General features: G+C 37.0%; 1 pseudogene; it reads left to right on the top strand.

Moving 5' to 3' along the window:
* LOC139181408 (cAMP-regulated phosphoprotein 19 pseudogene) overlaps window positions 1-15,497 on the top strand; it is a 102,126-nt pseudogene that overhangs the window by 13,718 nt on the left and 72,911 nt on the right.

The raw sequence follows: 15,497 nt of genomic DNA, 5'->3' as shown, positions 1-15,497 counted from the left end.
TTAAAAAGCAGAGACATTACTTTTTCAACAAAGGTCCATCTAGTCAAGGCTATGGTTTTTCCAGTGGTCATGTATGGGTGTGAGAGTTGGACTGTGAAGAAAGCTGAGAGCCGAAGAATTGATGCTTTTGAACTGTGGTGTTGGCGCAGACTCTTGAGAGTCCCTTGGACTGCAAGGAGATCCAACCAGTCCATCCTAAAGGAGATCAGTCCTGGGTGTTCATTGGTAGGACTGATGTTGAAGCTGAAACTCCAGTATTTTGGCCACCTCACGCGAAGAGTTGACTCATTGGAAAAGACTCTGATGCTGGGAGGGATTGAGGGCAGGAGGAGAAGGGGACGACAGAGGATGAGATGGCTGGATGGCATCACTGACTCGATGGACGTGAGTTTGAGTAAACTCCAGGAGTTGGTGATGCACAAGGAGGCCTGGCGTGCTGTGATTCATGGGGTCGCAAAAAGTCGGATACGACTGAGTGACTGAACTGAACTGAATGTAAGTTTCCATGTTACTCTTTCCATACATCTCACCCTTTCCTCCCCTCTCCCCATGTCCATAAGTCTATTCTCTATGACTGTCACTCCACTGCTGCCCTGTAAATAAGTTCTTTAGTACCATTCTTCTAGATTCTGTATATATGTGGTAGAATACAATATTTATCTATCTCTTTCTCACTTCACTCTGTATAATATGTTCTAGGTTCACCCACCTCATCAGAACCGATTTAAATGCATTCCTTTTTATGGCGGAGTAATATTCCATTGTGTATATGTATCACAACTTCTGTATCCATTCATCTGTTGATGGATATCTAGGTTGCTTCCATGTTCTAGCTATTGTAAATAGTGCTGCAATGAACAATGGGATACATGTGTCTTCTTCAATTTTGGTTTCCTTAGGGTATATGCCTAGGAGTGGGATTGCTGGGTCATATGGTGGTTTTATTTCTAGTCTTTCAAGGAATCTCCATACTGTCTTCCATAGTGGCTGTATCAATTTACATTAACCAACAGTGCAAGAGTGTTCCCTTTTCTTCACACCCTCTCCAGCATTTATTGTATGTAGAATTTTTGATGATGGCCATTCTGACTGGTGTGAGATGATATCTCATTGTAGTTTTGATTTGCATTTCTCTAATAAGATGTTGAGCATCTTTTCATGTGTTTGTTAGCTATATGTATGTCTTCTTTCAGAAATATCTGTTTAGGTCTTTTTCCAGCTTTTTGATTGGGTTGTTTGTTTTTCTGGCATTGAATTTTATCAGCTGCTTGTGTATTTTGAAAATTAATCCTTTGTCAGTTGTTTCATTTGCTATTATTTTCAGCCATTCTGAGGGTTTACATTTCCACCTGGCTTATAGTTTGGCTTAACTTTTAAGTTTAATCAGGTCCCACTTGTTTACTTTTGTTTTTATTTCCGTTACTCTAGGTGGTAGGTCATAGAGATCTTGCTTTGATTTATGTCATCGGGTGTTCTGCCTATGTTTTCCTCTAACAGTTTTATAGTTTCTGGTCTTACATTTAGGTCTTTAATCCATTTTGAGTTTATCTTTGTGTATGGCGTTAAAAGTGTTCTAATTTCATTCTTTTACATGTAGCTATCAAGTTTTCCCAGCACCATTTATTGAAGAGGCTGTCTTTGCCCCATTGTATATTCTTCCCTCCATTGTCAAAAATAAGGTACCCATAGATGCATGGGTTTATTTCTGGACTTTCTATCTTGTTCCATTGGTTTATAATTCTGTGTTTGTGCCACTACCATACTGTCTTGATGACTGTAGCTTTGTAGTATAATCTGAGGTCATGAAGGTTGATTTCCCCCAGCTCCATTCTTCTTTCTCAAGACTGCTTTGCCTATTTGGGGTCTTCTGTGTTTCTGTATGTTTCCATATGAATAGTGAAACTAAAACAAATATTTTTTTTTTTTTTTTTTTAGTTCTGTCAAAAATGTCATTGGTAATTCGATAGGGATCACATTGAATCTGCAGATTGCATTTGGTAGTATACTCATTTTCACAATACTGATTCTTCCTACCCAGGAACATGGAATATCCCTCCATCTGTTTTCTTTTGTCTTTTTAGGGAAGTTTATTCCTACAGATTTAATTCTTTTGTTGCAATGGTGACTGGGATTGATCCCTTCATTTCTCTTTCTGATTTTCCATTTTTGGTATGTAGAAAAGCAAGTGATTTCTCTGTATTGATTCTCTGCAAGTGATTGTCTGTATCCTGAAACTTTGCTAAATTCACTGATTAGCTCTAGTAATTTTCTGGTGGTGTCTTTAGGGTTTTCTATGTAGAGCATCATGTCATCTGCAAACAGTGAGAGCTTTACTTTTCTTTTCTGATCTGTATTCCTTTTATTTACTTTTCTTCTCTGATTGCTATAGCTAGGACTTCCATAACTATGTTGAATAATAGTGGTGAAAGTGGATACCCTTGTCTTGTTCCTGATCTTAGGGGGAATGCTTTCAGTTTTTCACTGTTGAGAATAATGTTTGCTTTGCTGCTGCTGCTGCTGCTAAGTCGCTTCAGTTGTGTCCAACTCTGTGCGACCCCATAGATGGCAGCCCACCAGGCTCTCCCATCCCTGGGATTCTCCAGGCAAGAACACTGGAGTGGGTTGCCATTTCCTTCTCCAATGGATGAAAGTGAAAAGTGAAAGTGAAGTTGCTCAGTCGTGTCCGACTCTTAGCAACCCCATGGACTGCAGCCTACCAGGCTCCTCCGTCCATGGGATTTTCCAGGCAAGAGTACTGGAGTGGGGTGCCATTGCCTTCTCCAATGTTTGCTTTAGGCTTATCATATATGGCCTTTTCTGTGTTGAGGTAGGTTTATTCTATGCCGATTTTTTGGAAGAGTTTTAATCATAAATGGGTGCTGAATTTTGTCAAAGGATTTTTCTGCATCTGTTGAGATTGTCATATGATTTTTATCTTTCGATTTGTTAACATGGTGTGTCACATTGATTAATTTTCATATATTGAAGAATCCTTGCGTACCCAGAATAAACACAACTTGATTAAGCAGTATGAATTTTTTCTGTTTGCTGAAATTTTGTTGAGGATTTTTGCATCTATATTCATGAGTTATATTGACCTACTGTGGTTTTCTTTTTTGTGTTGTCCTTGTCTGGTTTTGGTATCAGGGTGATGGTGGCCTCATGGAATGAGTTTGGAAGTGCTCCTTCCTCTGCAATTTTTTGAAAGGGTTTTGAAGGATAGACATTAACTCTTCTCTAAATATTTGATAGAATTCTCCTGTGAAAGCATCTTGTCCTGGGCTTTTGTTTTTTGGGAGATTTTTTATTACAACTTTAATATCAATGCTTGTAATCAGGTTGTTCATAATTTCTATTTATTCCTGACTCAGTCTTGGAAGATTGAACTTTTCTAAGAATCTGTCCATTTCATCCAGGTCGTCTATTTGATTGCCATATAGTTGTTCAAAATAGTCTCTTATAATCCTTTGTATTTCTGCATTGTGTGTTGTAACCTCTATTTTTTCATTTCTAATTTTCATTTGATTCTTCTCTCTTTTTTTCTTGATGAGTCTGACTAAAGGTTTGTCAATTTTATCTTCTCAAAGAACCAGCTTTTAGTTTTATTAATCTTTAATATCGCTTCTCTCATTTCTTTTTCATTAATTTCTGCTCATATCTTTATGAGTTCTTTCCTTCTACTAATTTTGGGGTTTTTTGTTCTTCGTTTTCCAGTTGCCTTAGGTGTAAAATTAGGTTGTCAATTAGATGTTTTTCTTGTTTCTTGAGGTAGGATTGTATTGCAATAAACTTCCCTCTTACAACTGCTTTTGCTGCATCCCATAGGTTTTGAGTTGTCGTGTTCTCATTGTCTTTTGTTTCTAGAAATTTTTGATTTCCCTTTTGACTTCTTCAGGAACCTGTTGGTTATTTAGAAATGCATTGTTTAATCTCCACGTGTTTCTTACAGGTTTTTCTTGTAATTGATGTCTAGTCTTATAGCATTGTGTTTGGAGAAGATCCTCGGTATGATTTCAACTTTCTTAAATTTACTGAGGGTTGACTTGTGACTCAAGATGTGGTCTATCCTGGAGGATGTTTCATGTGCACTTGAGAAGAAGGTGTATTCTTCTGCATTTGGCTGGAATGTCCTCAAGATATCAATGAGATCCATCTCATCTAATGTATTATTTAAGACTTATATTTCCTTATTAAATTTTCTGTTTTGATGATCTGTCCATTGGTGCAAGTGGGGTGTTAAAGTCTCCTACTATGATTGTGTTACTGTCAGTTTCTCCTTTTATGTCTGTTAGTGTTTGTGCTATGTATTGAGGTGCTCCTGTGTTGGGTGCATAAATATTTATAATTGTTATGTCTTTCTAATGGATTGATCCCTTGATCATTATGTAGTGTCCTTCCTTATCTCTTGTAATCTTTATTTTAACATCTTTCTTGTCTGATATGAGGATTGCTACTTTAGCTTTCTTTTGCTTCCCATTTGCCTGGAATATATTTTCCCATCCTTTTACTTTCAGTCTATATGTGTCTTGAGGTCTGAAGTGGGTTTCTTGTAGACTGCATATATATGGGTCTTGTTTTTGGATCCATTCAGCCAGTCTGTGTCTTTGCTTGGAGCATTTAATCTATTTACATCTTAAGTAATTACTGATATGTATGTTCCTATTGCCATTTTCTTAATTTTGGGGGGTTGATCTTGTAGATCTTTTTTCTTCTTATATTTCTTGACTATATAAGTCCGTTTAACATTTATTGTAAAGCTGGCTTGATGGTACTGAATTATCTTTACTTTTGCTTGTCTGAAAAGCTTTTTATTTCTCCATCAGTTTTCAATGAGATCCTTGCCAGGTAAAGTAATCTTGGTTGTAGATTTTTCCCTTTCAGTACTTTAACTATATCCTGCCATTCCCTTTTGGCCTGCAGAGTCTGCTGAAAGAACAGCTGTTAAATGTATGGGGGTTCCCTTGTGTGTTACTTGTTGGTTTTCCCTTGCTGCTTTTAATATTTTCTTTGTGTTTAGTCTTTGTTAGTTTGATTAGTATGTGTCTTGTCGAGTTTCTCCTTGGGTTTTTACTGTATGAGATTCTTTGCACATCTTAGATTTTTTGACTATTTACTTTTCCACGTTGGGGAAATTTTCAACTATAATCTCTTCAAAATTTTTCTCATACCCTTTCTTTTTCTCTTCTTCTGGGACCCCTATAATTCGAATGTTGGTGTGTTTGATATTGTCCCAGGGATCTCTGAGACTAGCCTCAGTTCTTTTCATTCTTTTTACTTTAATCTGGTCTTCAGCAGTTATTTCCACCATTTTATCTTCCAGCTCACTGATTCTTTCTTTGGCTTCATATATTCTGCTATTGATTCCTTCCACAGTATTTTTAATTTCAGTAATTGTGTTGTTTGTCTCTGTATGTTTGTTCTTTAATTCTTCTAGTTCTTTGTTAATTGATTCTTGCATTTTCTCCATTTTGTTTTCAAGGTTTTTGATCATCTTTACTATCATCATTCTGAATTATTTTCCAGGTAGTTTGCCTATTTCTTCTTCATTTATTTGGACTTCTGTGTTTCTAGCTTGTTCCTTCATTTGTGTAGTATCGCTTTGCCTTTTCATTATTACTTTTTTTTTTTTTTTTTTACTTACTGTGTTTGAGGTCTCCTTTTCCCAGGCTTCAAGGTTGAATTCTTTCTTCCTTTTCATTTCTTCCCTTCTAAGGTTGGTCCAGTGGTTTGTGTAAGCTTCATATAGGGTGAGATTTATGCTGAGTATTTTTTGTTGTTTTTGTTTTTGTTTTTTTTTTCTTCTGATGGGCAAGGCTGAGTGAGGTGGTAATGCTGCCTGCTGATCATTGGATTTATATATTTGTTTATTGTTTAGATGAGGCATCCTGCCCAGGGTGCTACTGGTGGTTGAGTGATGCTGGGTCTTGTATTCAAGTGGTTTCCTTTGTGTGAGTTCTCACTATTTGATAGTCCCAGGGTTAGTTCTCTGATAGAATAGGGTCTTGGAGTCAGTGTTCCCACTCCAAAGTCTCAGGACTTGATTTCTGGTCAGGAACAAAGATTCCACAAGTGGTTTCTTATGGCATTAAGTGATATTGAAACAAATATCCAAAAATAAGAAAACAAAGATGAACCCCAGACAAATGGCAGTTGCAAAATCAGGCATATAATTAAAGTAATGGAATATACACTTATACATATACACCCATAAGGAAAGTCAAAACAGTCCAACAAAAATAAAGTACAGTAGATTGACCCTACACACAAAGGAAATCAAAAATTATATTTACCAGTTAAAAACAAAACTAACCAAAGCACAACTGGAAAACAAAACTAACAAATATGTTAAGAGGAAAGGAAAAAAGAAAAGAAAGAAGGAATAGATATGTAAAATTAAGTAGAGGTAGATGAAGAAGATTTATATACATTAACGATTAACTCAAGGGGCAAAGACCAATAGGAAAGGCAAACAAAGGAATAAATGTAGAAAAATATAATAGGTTAAAAAATTAAAAATTGAAATTATAAAAAAGAGAAAAAAGAAAAGAAAAAAAGAAGAAAGAAAAAAGGAAAAAAAAAACTCCACAGAACTGCAAAATCCCAATGTAGAGGTTTATAACAATAATAAAAAGTGTGACTGAATATACACAAATACATATGCACCCGTAAGGAAAATCAAAACAGTCCAACAAAAGTAAAGTACAATAGATTGACCTGGTAAACAAAGGAAACCAAAAATTATTTCTACCAGTTAAGAACAAAACTAACTAAAGCACAAACTGGAAAACAAAACTAAAGCAAGATGCCAATTGGGGAATAAAGCAATGAAAATAAAACTAACAAATATGCTAAGAGGAAAGGAAAGAAAGAAAAGAAAAAAAGAATACATATGCAAAGTTAAATAGAGGTATATAAAGCAGATTTATATACATTAAAGATTAACTGCAAGGGGAAAAGTACAGTAGGAAATGCAATTAGGAATAAATGTAAAAAATGATAGTAGATTTAAAAAATTAAATACTAAAATTAAAAACAGAGTAAAAAAAAAAATAGGAAAAACTTCACAGAACTGCAAAAGCCCAATGTAGAAGCAGAGGTTTATAACAACAATAAATAATGTGACTGAGGGAAAAAAAAAGCTCAAAAGCTTAATTAGATTTCATAGTGCCAATAAAATCGACAACTACAATGGGGGGAGGGGCGGGGAGAGGGGAAGAAAAAAGAAAAACAAAATCTAACAGAATCTACAGAGCAAGTGAAAACATAAGACTAATAAAAGTTTTTCTTGAGTCACTGCTGTCAGAGTCCTTTCCCTCGCTGGGAGTCACAGTACACCTCACATTGCTAGGATGCACTCCAGCACTCTACTGATCTCTAGACCTGCTGTGGGGGCAGCTCAGATTCTAATCTGGTCCTACTCCTGTGTGTTCTTCCTTCAATGTCCACAGCTATCAGAACTAGTGCGTTTTCTTTTGTGGGGGCTCTCAATATCTTTTTATATATTCCATAGACACAGAGTCTGCCTAGTTGATCATGTGGATTTAATCTGCAGCTTGTACAGCTGGTGGGAAGGTTTTGGGTCTTCTTCCTTTGCCACACTACCCCTGGGTTTCAATTGTGGTTTTATTTTCACCTCTGCATGAAGGTTGTCCACTGGGGTTTGCTCCTAGGGCTGCCCTCGAGGACTTGGGTTTGCTCCTGTGTGGGCCATGTGTGGAGGTGAGGCAGCTGCTTGGGTCACAGGGGTTCTGGCAGCACCAGGTACTCAGAGGAGTTGGAGGTTAGGCAGCAGGAAATATAGTGCTCTGGAAGGATATGGCAACTAGTATTGGCCAATATGCTCCAGTATTCTTGACTGGAGAGCCCCCCTGACAGAGTAGCCTGGCAGGCCACAGTCTATAGGGTCACAAGGAGTTGGACACAACCGAAGCTACCCTGAACACATAGCCTCAAGGCTATTTTTGCCTGTGGCAGCTCTGCCCCAGTGAGAGCTGAGCATGTACATGGCACAACTGCTTGGCTTGCAGGGACCCTGATGGTGGCAAGTTTGCAGGGACATGAACTGCCTCTGCTGGAGGAGTTATGGCTCTATCAGAGTCTTTTTTCAAGCCTCTTATAGCTGGTGATCAGAAGGGCTCTTTGGCCAGTCTTTCTCCATAGCCCTGCCTGTTCAGGAACTTAAAGGGCTCCCTTGCCTGGAGTCCGTCTCTGTTGTTTGGTGCATCAGGCACTTAAAGGTTTGGGTCCTATTCTGTAGTTCAGTGCTTCAGGTGTTTGATGGGCCAGCCTCTCTATTGTTAAGCTGCCTGATGCGATGCTGGCATGTGGGGTGAAAGGTTATGGTGATGGCTCCACCCCGTATGCATGACTCAGCTGTACTGCCTTGCTTTGATGACTGGCTGGCTTTGTTCTACAGGCATTTCCCACCAAAATCTCCTCCCTCACACCCTTTCTATCTGTCTCTCTGCAGTCAACAGCAGCCCTTGCCCTGGGATTGCTCCACAATCCCTAAACTCCAGCTCCCAGCCACTGCATCTTCCAGGGGACCTGCATCCCTGTCCAAGGTATGTATGACTGAGTCAAGTACTGTCTGATTCTCATTCCATTTAGGCTGCCACAGATCAGCTGTTTCACTCTTACCCTTAAATGTTTCTCCTCTGACTCAGACAATTTCCCCCATATGGGGATGGGACCCCTGCTTCAGTTCACCCACCTGCTGAGGGCAAGTCCAGTCCTACTAATATTCCTGTTTTTTTTCCCCTAGTTCCTTCCTCTTAATGAGTTTTGCGTGGTTTTATATATTCTTTTCCACTGGTCAGGTCCTCCTGTCTGCTCTCAGCTGGTATTCTGCATGCACTTCTGTGTCTGAAGGTGTATTCCTGATGTATCCGTGGAGAGAGATGTATTCCACGTCCACCTGCACTACACCATCTTGTTCTCTTGCTCTTGCCACATTTCTTTTTATCAAAAGACTTCAAGAAAGTAAAAATGGAAGAGAAGCATTCTATTAAATGGAATTTGACAGTTTTCTACATTGTGAAATGATCACAACAAGTCTAGTTTTATCTGTCACCATACAAAGTTATTACAATATTATTGACCATATTCCCTATGCTGTGCATTACACCCCCAGCCTTGTAGCTGGAAATTTGTATCTTTTAATACCCTCACCCTTTTCGCCTGCCTCCCCGCACCTCCCCTCTGACAACCACCAGTTTGTTTTCTATATCTATAGTAGGCATTGGATAGTTCTTTTTATTACTAAATCTGTGTACCAAATCTACTGAATATTATAAAGACTCGCTGCTTAGGATCTTGTTTGCAAAATGGTTCTTGTTGTCCTTCATCTTAGATTCTTTTGGGGTAAAAAATTCCTCAAAGATAAAATGTTACCTGAATTTATACAAATCTTTAAAGATTCTTCCCAGAAACAGAAATGAAAATTTAAACAACAAAAAAAGATAAGTTTTCTCTACAGTCAAATGTTTAGGCTTTTCTTCAGTGTCTTTGGTCTCTAACATCTGTATAAAAGCTTAATGGTGATTTTTCAATGCCCAGTATTTTCCAGTTACAGTTAGCCATATGAAACCTTCAAATACATGTTATTGCAGCATAAGTCATCTATCAAATACTATCTACAATTCAGAATTTTCATGAAGATAAGAAGTGAAGAGAAAAGCTTGCCAAATTTAGGTTTGCCTGTTGAAATGCCAAAATGTGATCAAATTAGATGCTATTAATTATTTTACATCTTTGGTGTTTTACTGTTTGGTGCTTTCAACTCTTTCTACAACAAAAGTTTAGAAAGTATTTTAACCTAAATGTAAATCTGATAATTCATTTTTTATTGATTATTCTTTGTAAGATTGATACATTCTTGATTCAATAAAAATTCAGATAACCTATAGGTTATCTGTTTTGAAACTGCATTATATATTTTAATCATTCCTTGCTTTAATTTTTAAGCTACTATATATTGAATCATAACTGGTTCTATGAAGCATTTTATTTGTAAAATTTATTATTTTTTATATATTTTTAAAATGTTTTAAATTTAAATTTATTTAAATTGGAGGCTAATTACAATATTGTATTGATTTTGTCGTACATCACCATGAATCCACCACAGGTGTACACGTGTTCTCCTTCCTGAACCCTGCTACCACCTCCCTCCCTGTACCATCCCTCTGGGTCATCCCAGTGCACCAGCCCCAAGCATCCTGTATCCTGCATCGAACCTGGACTGGCAATTCATTTCTTATATGATATTATACATGTTTCAATGCCATTCTCCAAAATCATCCCACCCTCTCCCTCTCCCACATAGTCCAAAAGACTGTTCTATACATCTGTGTCTCTTTTGCTATCTCGCATACAGGGTTATCGTTAGTGTCTTTCTAAATTCCATATATATGTGTTAGTATACTGTATTGATGTTTTTCTTTCTGGCTTACTTCACTCTGTATAATAGGCTCCAGTTTCATCCATCTCATTAGAACTGATTCAAACGTATTCTTTTTAATGGCTGAGTAATACTCCATTGTGTATATGTACCACAGCTTTCTTATCCATTCGTCTGCTGATGGACATCTAGGTTGCTTCCATGTCCTGGCTATTATAAACAGTGCTGTGATGAACATTGGGCTACATGTGTCTCTTTCAATTCTGGTTTCCTCGGTGTGTATGCCCAGCAGTGGGATTGCTAGATCATAAGGCAGTTCTATTTACAGTTTTTTAAGGAATCTCCAAACTGTTCTCCATAGTGGCTGTACTAGTTTGCATTACCACCAACACTGTAAGAGGGTTCCCTTTTCTCCACACCTGTCCAGCATTTATTGCTTGTGGATTTTTGGATCGCAGCCATTCTGACTGGCGTGAAATGGTACATCATTGTGGTTTTGATTTGCATTTCTCTGATAATGAGTGATGTTGAGCATATTTTCATGTGTTTGTTAGCCATCTGTATGTCTTTGGAGAAATGTCTGTTTAGTTCTTTGGCCCATTTTCTGATTGGGTCATTTATTTTTCTGGAATTGAGCTGCAGGACTTGCTTGTATATTTTTGAGATTAGTTGTTTGTCAGTTGCTTCATTTGCTATTCTTTTCTCCCATTCTGAAGGTTGTCTTTTCACCTTCTTATAGTTTCCTTTGTTGTGCAGAAGCTTTTAATTTTAATTAGGTCCCATTTGTTTATTTTTGCTTTTATTTCCAATATTCTGGGAAGTGGGTCATAGAGGATCCTGCTGTGATTTATGTCAGAGAGCGTTTTGCCTATGTTCTCCTCTAGGAGTTTTATGGTTTCTGGTCTTATGTTTAGATATTTAAACCCTTTTGAGTTTATTTTTGTGTATGGTGTTAGAAAGTGTTCTAGTTTCATTCTTTTACAAGTGGTTGACCAGTTTTCACAGCACCACTTGTTAAAGAGATTGTCTTTTCTCCATTGTATATTCTTCCCTCCTTTGTCAAAGATAAGGTGTCCATAGGTGCAGGGATTTATCTCTGGGCTTTCTATTTTGTTCCATTTATCTATATTTCTGTCTTTGTGCCAGTACCATACTGTCTTGATGACTGTGGCTTTGTAGTAGAGCCTGAAGTCAGGTAGGTTGATTCCTCCAGTTCCATTCTTCTTTCTCAAGATAGCTTTGGCTATTTGAGGTTTTTTGTATTTCCATACAAATTGTGAAATTCTTTGTTGTAGCTCTGTGAAAAATACCATTGGTAGCTTGATAGGGATTGCACTGAATCTATAGATTGCTTTGAGTTGTATACTCATTTTCACTATATTGATTCTTCTGATCCATGAACATGATATATTTCTCCATCTATTAGTGTCCTCTTTGATTTCTTTCACCAGTGTTTTATAGTTTTCTGTATATAGGTCTTTAGTTTCTTTAGGTAGATATATTCCTAAGTATTTTATGCTTTTCGTTGCAATGGTGAATGGAATTGTTTCCTTAATTTCTCTTTCTATTTTCTCATTATTAGTGTATAGGAATGCAAGGGAATTCTGTGTGTTGATTTTTTATCCTGCAACTGTACTATATTCATTGATTAGCTCTAGTAATTTTCTGGTGGAGTCTTTAGGGTTTTCTATGTAGAGGATCATGTCATCTGCAAACAGTGAGAGTTTTACTTCTTCTTTTCCAATTGGGATTCTTTTATTTCTTTTTCTGCTCTGATTGCTGTGGCCAAAACTTCCAAAACTATGTTGAATAGTAGTGGTGAAAGTGGGCACCCTTGTCTTGTTCCTGACTTTAGGGGAAAAGCTTTCAATTTTTCACCATTGAGGATAATGTTTGCTGTGGGTTTGTCATATATAGCTTTTAGTATGTTGAGGTATGTTCCTTCTATTCCTGCTTTTTTTAGACTTTTTTATCATAAATGGATGTTGAATTTTGTCAAAGGCTTTCTCTGCATCTACTGAGATAATCATATGGCTTTTATTTTTCAATTTGTTAATGTGGTGTATTACATTGACTGATTTGCGGATATCGAAGAATCCTTGCATCCCTGGGATAAAGCCCACTTGGTCATGGTGTATGATCTTTTTAATGTGCTGTTGGATTCTGATTGCTAGAATTTTGCTAAGGATTTTTGCATCTATGTTCATCAGTGATTTTGGCCTGTAGTTTTCTTCTTTGTGGCATCTTTGTCAGGTTTTGCTATTAGGGTGATGGTGGCCTCATAGAATGAGTTTGGAAGTTCACCTTCCTCTGCAATTTTCTGGAAGAGTTTGAGTAGGATAGGTGTTAGCTGTTCTCTAAATTTTTGGTAGAATTCAGCTGTGAAACCGTCTGGACTTGTGCTTTTGTTTGCTGGAAGATTTCTGATTACAGTTTCAATTTCCGTGCTTGTGATGAGTCTCTTAAGATTCTATTTCTTCCTGGTTCAGTTTTGGAAAGTTGTACTTTTCTAAGAATTTGTCCATTTCTTCCAAGTTGTCCATTTTATTGGCATATAATTGCTGATAATAGTCTCTTATGATCCTTTGTATTGTGTGTTGTCTGTGTGATCTCTCCATTTACATTTCTAATTTTATTGATTTGACTTTTCTCCCTTTGTTTCTTGATGAGTCTGGATAATGTTTTATCAATTTTATTTATCCTTTCAAAGAATCAGTTTTTGACTTTGTTGAATTTTGCTATGGTCTCTTTTCTTTTGCATTTATTTCTGCCCTAATTTTTAAGATTTCTTTTCTTCTACTAACCCTGGGGTTCTTCACTTCTTCCTTTTCTAGTTGCTTTAGGTGTAGAGTTAGGTTATTTATTTGACTTTTTTCTTGTTTCTTGAGGTATGCCTGTATTGCTATGAACTTTCCCCTTAGCACAGCTTTTTACAGTGTCCCACAGGTTCTGGGTTGTTGTGTTTTCATTTTCATTCGTTTGTATGCATATTTTGATTTCTTTTTTGGTTTCTTCTGTGATTTGTTGGTTATTCAGCAGCGTGTTGTTCAGCCTCCATATGTTGGAATTTTTAATAGTTTTTCTCCTGTAATTGAGATCTAATCTTACTGCATTGTGGTCAGAAAAGATGCTTGGAATGATTTCTATTTTTTTGAAATTACCAAGGCTAGATTTATGGCCCAGGATGTGATCTATCCTGGAGAAGGTTCCGTGTGCACTTGAGAAAAAGTTGAAATTCATTGTTTTGGGGTGAAATGTCCTATAGATATCAATTAGGTCTAACTGGTCTATTGTATCATTTAAAGCTTGTGTTTCCTTGTTAATTTTCTGTTTAGTTGATCTATCCATAGGTGTGAGTGGGGTATTAAAGTCTCCCACTATTATGGTGTTATTGTTAATTTCCCCTTTCATACTTGTTAGTATTTGTCTTACATATTGCAGTGCTCCTATGTTGGTTGCATATATATTTATAATTCTTATATCTTCTTCTTGGATTGATCCTTTGATCATTATGTAGTCTCCATCTTTGTCTCTTTTCACAGCCTTTGTTTTAAAGTCTATTTTATCTGATATGAGTATTGCTACTCCAGCTTTCTTTTGGTCTTTATTTGCATGGAATATCTTTTTCCATCCCTTCACTTTCAGTCTGTATGTGTCCCCTATTTTGAGGTGGGTCTCTAGTAGACAACATATATAGGGGTCTTGTTTTTGTATCCATTCGGTCACTCTTTGTCTTTTCGATGGGACATTCAACCCATTTACATTTAAGATAATTATTGATAAGTTTGATCCTGTTGCCATTTACTTTATTTTGCGTTCGAGTTTATACACCCTTTTTGTATTTCCTGTCTAGAGCATATCCTTTAGCATTTGTTGGAGAGCTGGTTTTGTGATGCTGGATTCTCTTGGCTTTTGCTTGTCTGTAAAGCTTTTGATTTCTCCTTCATATTTGAATGATATCCTTGCTGGGTACAGTAATCTGGGCTGTAGGTTATTTTCTTTCCTCACTTTAAGTATGTCCTTCCATTCCCTTCTGGCCTGAAGAGTTTCTATTGAAAGATCAGCTGTTATCCTTATGGGAATCCCCTTTTGTGTTATTTGTTGTTTTTCCCTTGTTGCTTTTAATATTTGTTCTTTGTGTTTGATCTTTGTTAATTTGATTAATATGTGTCTTGGGGTGTTTTGCCTTGGGTTTATACTGCTTGGGACTCTCTGGGTTTCTTCAACTTGGGTGATTATTTCCTTCCCCATTTTAGGGAAGTTTTCAACTATTATCTCCTCAAGTATTTTCTCATGGTCTTTCTTTTTGTTTTCTTCTTCTGGGACCCTTATGATTCGAATGTTGGGGCGTTTAATATTGTCCTGGTGGTCCCTGAGATTGTCCTCATTTCTTTAAATTCGTTTTTCTTTTTTCCTCACTGATTCATTTATTTCTACCATTCTAATCTTCTACTTCACTAATCCTATCTTCTGCCTCCGTTATACTACTATTTATTGCCTCCAGAGTGTTTTTGATCCCATTAATTGCATTATTCATTATATATTGACTCTTTTTTATTTCTTCTAGGTCCTTGTTAAACCTTTCTTGCACTTCTCAATCCTTGTGTCCAGGCTATTTATCTGTGATTCAATTTTGGTTTCAATATTTTGGATCATTTTAACTATCATTATTCAGAATTCTTTATCAGGTAGATTCCCTATCTCTTCCTCTTTTGTTTGATTTGGTGGACATTTATCCTGTTCCTTTACCTGCTGGGTATTCCTCTGTCTCTTCATCTTGTTTATATTGCTGAGTTTGGCTTGGCCTTTCTGTATTCTGGCAGTTTGTGGAGTTCTCTTTATTATGGAATTTCCTCACTGTGGGTGGGGTTGTACGGGTGGCTTGTCAAAGTTTCCTGGTTTGGGAAGCTTGTGTCAGTGTTCTGGTGGGTGGAGCTGTATTTCTTCTTTCTGGAGTGCAATGAAGTGTCCAGTAATGAGTTATGAGATGTTAACATGTTTGGAGTAACTTTGGGCAGCCTGTATTTTGAAGCTCAGGGCTATGGTCCTTTGTTGGTGGAGAATTTGCATGGTATGTCTTGCTCTAGAACTTGTT

Source organism: Bos indicus, chromosome X (assembly GCF_029378745.1).
Source record: "Bos indicus isolate NIAB-ARS_2022 breed Sahiwal x Tharparkar chromosome X, NIAB-ARS_B.indTharparkar_mat_pri_1.0, whole genome shotgun sequence".
NCBI lineage: Eukaryota > Metazoa > Chordata > Mammalia > Artiodactyla > Bovidae > Bos > Bos indicus.
This window is presented reverse-complemented; position numbering and strand designations above follow the sequence as displayed.